At 37.9% G+C, this 12,371-nt stretch overlaps 1 protein-coding gene across 8 annotated transcripts in view; it reads right to left on the bottom strand.

The window, feature by feature from the left end:
* LOC130453538 (galactocerebrosidase-like) overlaps positions 1 to 12,371 on the bottom strand; it is a 147,022-nt gene that overhangs the window by 80,524 nt on the left and 54,127 nt on the right. The gene's annotated exons all lie outside the window — the stretch shown is intronic.

The following is a 12,371-nucleotide window of genomic DNA, read 5'->3' as shown; positions in this document are numbered from 1 at the left end:
CACTGTGTCACCTTTTTAATGTCATCTCTCCTTGACCAAGAGGTCAAATACCACTGGGTAAATTGAGGTATAGATAAGCCTTCAGAGAAAAGAAGCTAAAGAACCAAGGAACCAACAAGACAAGAAGCTGATTCCACAAGCACTAACCCCCCTGGGTGGCCCAGGCAAATTAAGAAACTATGATTGGTTCTTGAGATGTGACATGTGAGTTAGTGGGTGGAGAAAAGAGCTAATAAGGTCCGACCAGGAGCCAATCTTGGTCTTCTGGTAGGAGTGTGGATAGCAGAATGAACCCTTGTCAGAGTTTTAGCTAGAGATCCAAATGGGGTCTGCAGATTAGAAAAGCTAAGTATATCTCTACCTCTCTCCTATCTTTCCCTCTTTTTACTACTACTACTTTGATTTAATAAAGTTATTAAGCTATTATCAGCCTCATAATTTTAATATACTACTTATTTATGTATACAGTGTGTATACATATATACACAATATTGTCTATGAAGTGGAATATAGGAGATAATTTTCTACACAAGAGAGTCCAGCTGGTGCCTGTACTCCTTGCTGCCAGAGAGGCTAGGGCTGACCAACAGTAGGACAAAGGCAATAAGGTATCTGTACTGAGTTCAGCACCAATATGGTGGAGGGGTTGGAGGGAGAAGGTAGGTGATATGGAGAAATCAAGTTGCCTAACGAGATATGAACTAGCCCAGAAGTATGAAATCATCAAAGCTTCTGTACCAATCATCAGTAGGATCAGGGAATCAGCCTGTAAGTAGCTACTCTACTTCCAGCCTTGGGGAGGTAGAAAGTTGTTGCTGTTTTTTAACTGTTTTTAATTGTTTCTAACTTTTTGTGACCTTATTTAGTGTTTTTCGGGGCAAAGATATGAGATGATATGCCATTTCCTTCTCCAGTTCATTTTACAGATAAGGAAACAGAGGCCAACAGGGTTAAGTGACTTACCTAAATTCACACAGCTAATAAATGGCTGAGGCCAATATGAATTTAGATTTTACTGACTCCAGTTCTGGCACTGTCCTCACTACCATTGAGATAGGAAGACTCAGTATCAAATAAATAATTAAATGGATGGATGGATGGATAGATAGATTAGGTGGATTGATGAATAGATAGTTTGGATGATTGAATAAATAGATTGGATGGATAGATAGATGATAGATTAGATAGATAGATAGACAGATAAATAGATAAAAAACTAGTTTAAATTTTTGAAAAGGAACACCCAGAATTAATGGTCAGATACAATATCATTACATTGGAATATTAAAATATGTTGAGTTAAAGGTTTCATGAAATGTTTACCTTATTTAACACTTGTAAAGTTTAGAATAAAAATAAATTTCATGAATAAAACGTAGATATTTAGATATCTTTCAAGAGAATAATGGGAATTGAACTCTTAAGTCACTTTTACTGCTAAATCATAATAAAGGATTCTGTAAATATTCTGTAAGCAGAACAGTAAATATGTTCCTTCAATGGTTTTATAAGAAAAATGTACTGTAAAATGAAAATAGATTTTAAAATATATAGACTTTTTACTCATTTTAATATAGTCACCTCCTGATGTTGCTTAATAAAATACCTACCAGAAATGGTATTACTAATGTCATTACTATTAAAGTCCAAGTTATAGAAAAGTTATGAATATAAAATCATGAATTAAAAAAAAACTCATTCTGAAATGTCAACCATATTTAACAAATAAAGTAAACTCCAGATGCCATTTCTCCATTTCTAAGTTGTTCACTATTATTGCATAATTTCTAACCACAGGAACACAAATCAAAGTTTCCAAGCCATAAATAAAAATAGGTTTATTGTAAGAGAGCCTGTCTCACAATAAAGCTGGATTTCTAATGAAGACCAAAAGACCCTCCAATACTGTGAGAGACCTTCCTATATACACTGCAAAATATCACAACTTATATATCAAGTTAAATGTAGATCTGGACATACTTCTCATTGGTAGAGAAGTCGCTTGATGGAAAAAGGGGAGGATGATGGAGCCTGAACTAGAGACACAAAGATAAGACTGAATGGTGTTGGGTGGTACTAGGCTTCTAACCTGGATCAAGCCTATTTCAAGACCATGATTATTGCTGAGGGTGCATGATATAGCAATTTGAAGGGTAGTGCTGACACTAAAGGCCTATGCTAAAGCAGTTATTTACTTAATTCAAAACCTTAATACTTATATTAAAATAATCATAAAAAACCTACTAAAATCATGACTTGTGTAACTATCTTAAAATTACAATTATGATTAATTCAAAACTGCTGCTAACATTAAAATCTAATCCTCATATAAGGGGGTAGGAGATTTTTCTCTCACATAATGAGATTTTGATACTCTGCTTCAATCCTTGCTCTACATAGATTTTCCTTAAAAATAGATCTGATCATATTCTTCTATTCAAATTTCAGTGGCATCCTTATGACACCTACAAATGAATATTAACTCAGTTTGGCTTTTAAAGCCTTTCACAACCTAATCCTAGCTCACCTTTCCAGCTTCATCATACAGTGGTCCATATTCCTTTCTTGAACTCTACAATCCAGCTAAATAGGACCTCACAGACAACCGTCCATCTCCCATCTCTGTTTCTTTGCACTGACTGGGCCCCATACCTGGAATACTCCCCTTCTTCCCTCGCCTTCGTAAAATTACCTTCTTCGTTCAAGAACCAGTTCAAGCACCATCTACAACTCTTCTGCTTTTACTCACAAGCTGCTGAAGAAGTTTGAAGAAACCATGCAAATGGATTCAGTCAGCCACAGATGATTTGTTCTCAGTGAGGCATGCAGCAGAGTGGACAGACTTTTTTTTCCTCTCTAATTTATTTTCTATCTAACAATATACAGAAGCTATTTCCAATCACCTCTTCTCTCCTCAAGCCTCCCTTCTATAATTGAGAAAATAGAATATTTGTCATGGGATTCCTTTTATCCCCTTCTCTGTGTCTCACACTGCTTTTGATAGCAAGTCTCACCTCTTCCTCCCTTACCAGTCTGTAGAAGTAATTCTTCCTCTCATGATAATTAACCCCTCCACATGTACCACATGCTCTCTAGCATACTGCCTGTAAAATAAACCTTTCTTTCTCTAATCTTCAATAGATCTCTTGAGAAAATTTATTTACTTATTAATGAAATTTATCCATCTTATCTTCATGCCTCCTATCACAGAAAATATCAACCAGGACACGTTTAAATAAATTAAGTCTCTTGTTGCTTCTGCCTTTCAGTTCACTCTCTGGAAGTAACTTTCACAGATTTATTCTTTCAACATTATTTCTGTAGCTGTGAATATTGTTCTCTTGGTTCTACTCATTTCACTGTTCATTATCCCATGTAGTTCATTCCAAGTTTTTTGGTTTTTATAAAGCTCATTTCTTATAGCATAGCAGTATTCCATCCCAATCATATGCCACACTTTGTTTAGTCATTCTTCAATTGATGGGCATCCCCTTAGTTTCCAATTCTTTACCAACACACACAAACACACACACACACACACACACAAATTCCATAAATATTTTGGAATTTAATTGATCTTTATCAACAAATTCCTTCATTGCTGCCTACAAAACTGTCCAAGACTCCTCATTCTGGAAAAAAACCCTCACTTGACATACCATCTCATTAAACTATCTCCCTAGATCTCTACTCCCCTTCTCAGCCAACTGTCTATCACACAACTATCTATACTCATTATTTCTTCTCAACCCAATAATCTGGCTTATAAAACTCAACTGAAATTTCTCCCTCCAAAGTTACCAATGTTATCTTTAATGTCATATCTAATGGCCTTTTGAATTAATCCTCATCTTTATGGATCTCTCTTTAACATGACACTATTGACCACTTTCTCCTCTCTTGAGTTTTTGTGACACTAATTTCCCTCAGTTCTCCCATGTCAAATTACTCCTCAGTTTCCTTTGCTGGCATTTATTCTTGTCATGCCCTCAAACTGTGATTTAAACCAAGATTGAATCCTGGGTTCTCTTCTACTCTTTCTTTAAATGCATCACTGACTCTGTACACAGACTTCTATATCCTACCTTAATCTCTTTCCTGATCTCCAGTCACACATCTTCAATTGCCTGTTAGAGAATTCTAATGGATGCTGTTAAGTGTACTTTGATCTGGTGATGAAACTCAACATGTCTAAACAGAACTCATCTTTCCTCCCAAATTCACTCTTCTTTCAATCACCAACGTTTACAACATCAGGGTTATTATACTCAACTCCCAACTCTCATTCATCTCACATATTGAATCAGTTGCCGATTCATGTCATTTCTACTGTCCCATGTCTTATATTCATTCCTTTCTCTCTACTCACTTGGATACCACCCCAGTTGAGCTTCTCATCACTCCCCACCTTGATTATTTCAACAGCCTCAGAGTTAATATTCCTGTCTCAAGTTTCTCCTCTCTCTAATCCTTCCTCCAGAAGTAGTAACTGACTCAAAAAGAAACAGATCCTGATCTGCATAATGACTTAAATACTCACAAATTACCATTATCCATTGTGTGCATTAAATATTTAGGGGGACCGCCCAATCCCAGAAGATTTAACTAATGGGGTGTCACAGTCATGTGTCTTAGTTCGCCAGCATGGCAGAGATTTCTGATTGGCAAGAAGTCAAGGAATGTGATATGTAGGGTCTAAGGTGAAACCCTGGCCAACTAGAAAATCATAGGGAGAGGTTTAGACTGAGCTTAAAAAGTCAGCAAGTGAAGTAGTCTGGGGACTCTGCCATTTCTTGGCTTGTGGAAGAAGCTCTCAATCACTGTTAAGCCATCCTAGTGCTTATCTATGTAAGCCATCTCTGGCAAATAGTCAGTAGAAAACTGCACCAGTTGGGACCACTGCTGGGCTGGGAATCCAGGAACTAAGACTTGCAGCTGAGGCCAGGTTGGTTAGGTTAGGTAGTTAGGCCAATAATCTAATTTCCTTCTTTTCTCTTTACAGGTAAACACTTATAAATTTAGTATAAAGTCTCCAAGATTAATTTTTATTCATTACACTATGCTGCACTGGATTTTGAGTTGTCTGCCTCTGATCTAGAGAACTTTTCAAGTGATACTTAAAAGGTCCAGATCTATCAATGTCAATTCCAAATAAACTCCAATGTCTCCTTATTAACTCCAAGATCAAATATAAGCTCTTTTGTTTAGCTTTTAAAGCCCCTGACTACTTGGTCTCAACACACCTTTACATCATTAATCCACTCCACACACTTTATAGTATAGTCAACCATGACTTCTTTTTTTTTTTTTTTAAACCTTACCTTCCATTTTGGGTTCCAAGGCAGAAGAATGGTAAGGGCTGGGCAATGGGGATTAAGTGACTTGCTCAGGGTCACACAGCTAGGAAGTGACTGAGGTCAGATTTGAACCTAGGACTTCCTGTCTCTAGGCCTGGCTCTCAACCCACTGAGCTAACCAGCTGCCCCCTCAAACCTGTCTTCTTACAATTGCTCACACATAATACTCCATTCTCTCATCTCTGCATCTTTTTACTGGGTTTTTCTCCAAAACAAAAATCCTCTCCCATTTTACCTCTGACTTAGAATCTTGTTTTGTTCAAAATTCTGCACCTGCACCTTCTATTAAAGCTCTTCCTGATACCCCACACCTCTGTTAACATCCCCCACCGCAAAAGATCACATAACTTGTATTTGGTATGTATTTATTTACCTATATATGCTCTTTTCCCTAATAAAGACCCCTAGGGCACAGATTATTTCACTTCTGTCTTTGCATTCCTGGCACCTAGCATTGGTACCTAGGACGTAGCAATCATTACATAAATCTTGTTGATTAATGAAGACTAATAAGGGTAGGGACAAAATATCTATTTTTCAATTTTCAGATCTTCACCCAGAAAAACTAATATTGTTTCCTACCCAAAGTGAGTATTTAATACACATTCAAGTTTTTCCCAATGGCCACTCAACAGTTATTCAACAAGTGTTTAAGTATTACTGAGTGCTAAGTACTGTGATAACAGTTATAAAATTAGATGATAGGCTAACTATGGCTAAAGGTCACTTTTAGCTTGAAAATGCAAAGATTTGAACCTGGGATCAAGGAACTAAATAGAAAGGAGTAGTGGGGAAAAAAAACTGAATCAAGGTAAGATTGCAAATCTAGATAACTTTAAAGTTGGCATCAAAGGAAGCCAATTTCACTTAATAACAACTTTATAATTCCTAACAATGGAATCCTGCCACATAACTTAATTTAGAACTGTTAATTTGGAATTTCTAAATCAATGAATTAGACTCCTTTGTATCAGATTAAAATTTTTCCTATATTTATGCCATGACAAAAAAAAAACATAAAAATAATACTAACGTTAAAAAAACAAACATACAGACTTCCGGTTAAGATGGCGGCTTAGAGAAAGCTGAAGTTCAGATCTCCGGAAAACCCTTCCCGACCGATCTCAAACTAGAAGCTCCTAAGGCGCCGAAATTCAAAACGATCAACAGCACAGACCCTGGGAACCCTCCTCCTGGACCTGGACCCGGTTCAAAAGGTACGGCTCCCCTTAAAAGCCAGAACCCGAGATCCCTCGGACCTCAGGGGTAGGAGCGCAGAGTCCAAGGCTCCCGGAAGCGGCAGCCGCGCCGGGCTCAGAGAGCAGGGTCTGAGGAACAACAACCCTCAGGGTCTTCTACCCAAGTCCCAGTCCGGGTGAAAGTTACTGCCTGAGGCTTCCGCTGCAGAGAGCCTGTCGGTCAAAGAGCCGCTAGGTCCGGGTGAAAGTTACTGCCTGGGGCCTCCACTGCAGAGAGCTGGTCAAAACAACAGCAACCCTCAGGGCGGGCAAGACAGCCTCACGGGCTGGATCCTGCTATCCAAGTCTCAGTGAAAGTCTGTGCTCTCGGAGCTTGGGGAAGCGGCAGCCCATCCCCCCCAGGCCGACGAAACAGCCTCACGGCCAGGGATTCTGAAGGCAACTTCCGGAAATCGAGCCAGGGGGAGAGTGTGGCCTCGTGGTCCGACCCTTCCATTCCAGTTCCAGTGAGGCATATTCAGTTTAACCCAGGGAACGCTCATAGAACCACAATCTGCCCAGGACTAAAGCCTCTGATCACCAGACAAAGACAAGAAAAGCCAATCCTCCACGTTCAGAGATGACAAACTCCACAGAAGCACAGAAGCCCCAAAATACCAAGAAAAATAAGAAGAAAGGGGCGACTCTGGACACATTCTATGGAGCCAAAATACAAAATACAGAGCAGATAGAAGAAGATATACAAGAAAATTCTCCAAAATCTTCCAAAGGAAATAGAAACTCTCCACAAACCCATGAAGAATTTGAATCAGAAAGGACCAAAAAGATGGAAGCCCTCTGGGAGGAAAAGTGGGAAATGATGCAAAAGAAATTCACGCATCTACAAAACCAGTTTGACCAAACTGTAAAAGAAAACCAGGCTTTAAAGCAAGAACTAATAAAGCAAAGCCAAAACACCAAGAAATTAGAAGAGAACATAAAATATCTCACCGACAAGGTGATAGATCTGGAAAACAGGGGGAGAAGAGAAAATTTAAGAATAATTGGACTCCCAGAAAAGCCAGAAATAAACACCAAACTGGACATGGTGATACAAGATATAATCAAAGAAAATTGCCCGGAGATTCTAGAACAAGGGGGCAATACATCCACTGACAGAGCTCACAGAACACCTTCTACACTAAACCCCCAAAAGACAACTCCCAGGAATGTAATTGCCAAATTCCAAAGCTATCAAACAAAAGAAAAAATCCTACAGGAAGCCAGAAAAAGACAATTTAGATATAAAGGAATGCCAATCAGGGTCACACAAGACCTTGCAAGTTCTACGCTGAATGATCGTAAGGCATGGAACATGATCTTCAGAAAGGCAAGAGAGCTGGGTCTCCAACCAAGAATCAGCTACCCAGCAAAACTGACTATATACTTCCAAGGGAAAGTATGGGCATTCAACAAAATAGAAGACTTCCAACTTTTTGCAAAGAAAAGACCAGAGCTCTGTGGAAAGTTTGATACCGAAAATCAAAGAGCAAGGAATACCTGAAAAGGTAAATATTAAGGAAAGGGGAAAAATGTTATCTTCTTTTACTCAAACTCTCTTCTATAAGGACTACATTTATATCAACCTATGTATACAAATATGTGGGGAAAATGTAATGTATAAATAGGGGGTAAAGAAAGACCAAATAGAATAATGGTTCTCACACAAAGATTCACAGGGGAAGGGGAGGGGAAGAAAACTCCTATAAGAAGGAGAGGAAGAGAGGGGGGGGGGTTTACTTAAACCTCAATCTCAGGGAAATCAACTCTGAGAGGGAAAAACATCCAGATCCATTGGGACCTTGAATTCTATCTTACCCAACAAGGGTAAGGAGAAGGGAAAACCAAGGGGGGGAGGGTGAGAGGGAGAACAAAAAGGGAGGGAAAGAGAGGGGGGAGGGGGAGGGAACAAAAAGGGAGGGACTAAAAAGGGAAACATCAAGGGAGGGGACAAGGGGGACTGATTCAAAGTAAATCACTGGACTAAAAGGTAGAGCCGAAGAAGAAAAGGTTAGAATTAGGGAAGGCAATCAAAATGCCAGGGAGTCCACAAATGACAATCATAACTTTGAACGTGAATGGGATGAACTCACCCATAAAACGTAGACGAATAGCTGAATGGATTAGAATCCAAAACCCTACCATATGTTGTCTTCAAGAAACACACATGAGGCGGGTTGACACCCACAAGGTCAGAATTAAAGGATGGAGTAAGACCTTCTGGGCCTCAACTGATAGAAAGAAGGCAGGACTGGTAATCATGATATCTGATAAAGCCAATGCAAAAATAGACCTGATCAAAAGGGATAGGGAAGGTAATTATATTTTGTTAAAAGGGACTCTAGACAATGAGGAAATATCATTAATCAACATGTATGCACCAAATAATATAGCACCCAAATTTCTAATGGAGAAACTAGGAGAATTGAAGGAAGAAATAGACAATAAAACCATACTAGTGGGAGACTTAAACCAACCATTATCAAATTTAGATAAATCAAATCAAAAAATAAATAAGAAAGAGGTAAAAGAAGTGAATGAAATCTTAGAAAAATTAGAATTAATAGACATATGGAGAAAAATAAATAGGGATAAAAAGGAATACACCTTCTTCTCAGCACCACATGGCACATTCACAAAAATTGACCATACATTAGGTCACAGAAACATAGCACACAAATGCAAAAAAGCAGAAATAATGAATGCAGCCTTCTCAGATCACAAGGCAATAAAAATAATGATTAGTAATGGTACATGGAAAACCAAATCTAAAACCAATTGGAAATTAAACAATATGATACTCCAAAACTGTTTAGCTAAAGAAGAAATCATAGAAACAATTAATAATTTCATCAAGGAAAATGACAATGGCGAAACATCCTTTCAAACCTTTTGGGATGCAGCCAAAGCGGTAATCAGAGGCAAATTCATATCCCTGAAAGCTCATATTAACAAACAAGGGAGAGCAGAGATCAATCAATTGGAAATGCAATTGAAAAAACTCGAAAGTGATCAAATTAAAAACCCCCAGCAGAAAACCAAATTAGAAATCCTAAAAATTAAGGGAGAAATTAATAAAATCGAAAGTGATAGAACTATTGATTTAATAAATAAGACAAGAAGCTGGTACTTTGAAAAAACAAACAAAATAGACAAAGTACTGGTCAATCTAATTAAAAAAAGGAAGGAAGAAAAGCAAATTCACAGCATTAAAGATGAAAAGGGGGACAGCACCTCCAATGAGGAGGAAATTAAGGCAATCATTAGAAATTACTTTGCCCAATTATATGGCAATAAATACACCAATTTAGGAGAAATGGATGAATATATACAAAAATACAAACTGCCTAGACTAACAGAAGAGGAAATAGAATTCTTAAATAATCCCATATCAGAAATTGAAATCCATCAAGCCATCAAAGAACTTCCTAAGAAAAAATCCCCAGGGCCTGATGGATTCACCTGTGAATTCTATCAAACATTCAGAGAACAGTTAACCCCAATACTATACAAACTATTTGACATAATAAGCAAAGAGGGAGTTCTACCAAACTCCTTTTTACGACACAAACATGGTACTGATTCCAAAACCAGGCAGGTCAAAAACAGAGAAAGAAAACTATAGACCAATCTCCCTAATGAATATAGATGCAAAAATTTTAAATAGGATACTAGCAAAAAGACTCCAGCAAGTGATCAGAAGGATCATTCACCATGATCAAGTAGGATTCATACCAGGGATGCAGGGCTGGTTCAACATTAGGAAAACCATCCACATAATTGACCACATCAACAAGCAAACTAGCAAGAACCACATGATTATCTCAATAGATGCAGAAAAAGCCTTTGATAAAATACAACACCCATTCCTATTAAAAACACTAGAAAGCATAGGAATAAAAGGGTCATTCCTAAAAATAATAAACAGTATATATCTAAAACCAACAGCTAATATCATCTGCAATGGGGATAAACTAGATGCATTCCCAATAAGATCAGGAGTGAAACAAGGATGCCCATTATCACCTCTACTATTTGACATTGTACTAGAAACACTAGCAGTAGCAATTAGAGAAGATAAAGAAATTGAAGGCATCAGAATAGGCAAGGAGGAGACCAAGTTATCACTCTTTGCGGATGACATGATGGTCTACTTAAAGAATCCTAGAGATTCAACCAAAAAGCTAATTGAAATAATCAACAACTTTAGCAAAGTTGCAGGATACAAAATAAACCCACATAAATCATCAGCTTTTCTATATATCTCCAACACAGCTCAGCAGCAAGAACTAGAAAGAGAAATCCCATTCAAAATCACCTTAGACAAAATAAAATACCTAGGAATCTATCTCCCAAGACAAACACAGGAACTATATGAACACAACTACAAAACACTCGCCACACAACTAAAACTAGACTTGAACAATTGGAAAAACATTAACTGCTCATGGATAGGACGAGCCAATATAATAAAAATGACCATCCTACCCAAACTTATTTATCTATTTAGTGCCATACCCATTGAACTACCAAAATACTTCTTCACTGATTTAGAAAAAACCATAACAAAGTTCATTTGGAAGAACAAAAGATCAAGGATATCCAGGGAAATAATGAAAAAAAACACATATGATGGGGGCCTTGCAGTCCCAGACCTCAAACTATATTACAAAGCAGCAGTCATCAAAACAATTTGGTACTGGCTAAGAAACAGAAAGGAAGATCAGTGGAATAGACTGGGGGAAAACGACCTCAGCAAGACAGTATACGATAAACCCAAAGATCCCAGCTTTTGGGACAAAAATCCACTATTCGATAAAAACTGCTGGGAAAATTGGAAGACAGTGTGGGAGAGACTAGGAATAGATCAACACCTCACACCCTACACCAAGATAAATTCAAAATGGGTGAGTGACTTAAACATAAAGAAGGAAACCATAAGTAAATTGGGTAAACACAGAACAGTATACATGTCAGACCTTTGGGAGGGGAAAGGCTTTAAAACCAAGCAAGATATAGAAAGAATCACAAAATGTAAAATAAATAATTTTGACTACATCAAACTAAAAAGCTTTTGTACAAACAAAACCAATATAACTAAAATCAGAAGGGAAACAACAAATTGGGAAAAAATCTTCATAGAAACCTCTGACAAAGGTTTAATTACTCATATTTATAATGAGCTAAATCAATTGTACAAAAAATCAAGCCATTCTCCAATTGATAAATGGGCAAGGGAAATGGATAGGCAGTTCTCAGATAAAGAAATCAAAACTATTAACAAGCACATGAAGAAGTGTTCTACATCTCTTATAATCAGAGAGATGCAAATCAAAACAACTCTGAGGTATCACCTCACACCTAGCAGATTGGCTAACATAACAGCAAAGGAAAGTAATGAATGCTGGAGGGGATGTGGCAAAGTAGGGACATTAATTCATTGCTGGTGGAGTTGTGAACTGATCCAACCATTCTGGAGGGCAATTTGGAACTATGCCCAAAGGGCGACAAAAGAATATCTACCCTTTGACCCAGCCATAGCACTGCTGGGTCTGTACCCCAAAGAGATAATGGACACAAAGACTTGTACAAAAATATTCATAGCTGCACTCTTTGTGGTGGCCCAAAACTGGAAAACGAGGGGATGCCCATCAATTGGGGAATGGCTGAACAAACTGTGGTATATGTTGGTGATGGAGTACTATTGTGCTAAAAGGAATAATAAAGTGGAGAAGTTCCATGGAGACTGGAACAACCTCCAGGAAGTGATGCAGAG

This window comes from Monodelphis domestica, chromosome 1, assembly GCF_027887165.1.
Source record: "Monodelphis domestica isolate mMonDom1 chromosome 1, mMonDom1.pri, whole genome shotgun sequence".
Taxonomy (NCBI): Eukaryota; Metazoa; Chordata; class Mammalia; order Didelphimorphia; family Didelphidae; genus Monodelphis; species Monodelphis domestica.
Note: the sequence above shows the minus strand (reverse complement) of the source record. Positions and strands in the feature narration are given on the sequence as shown.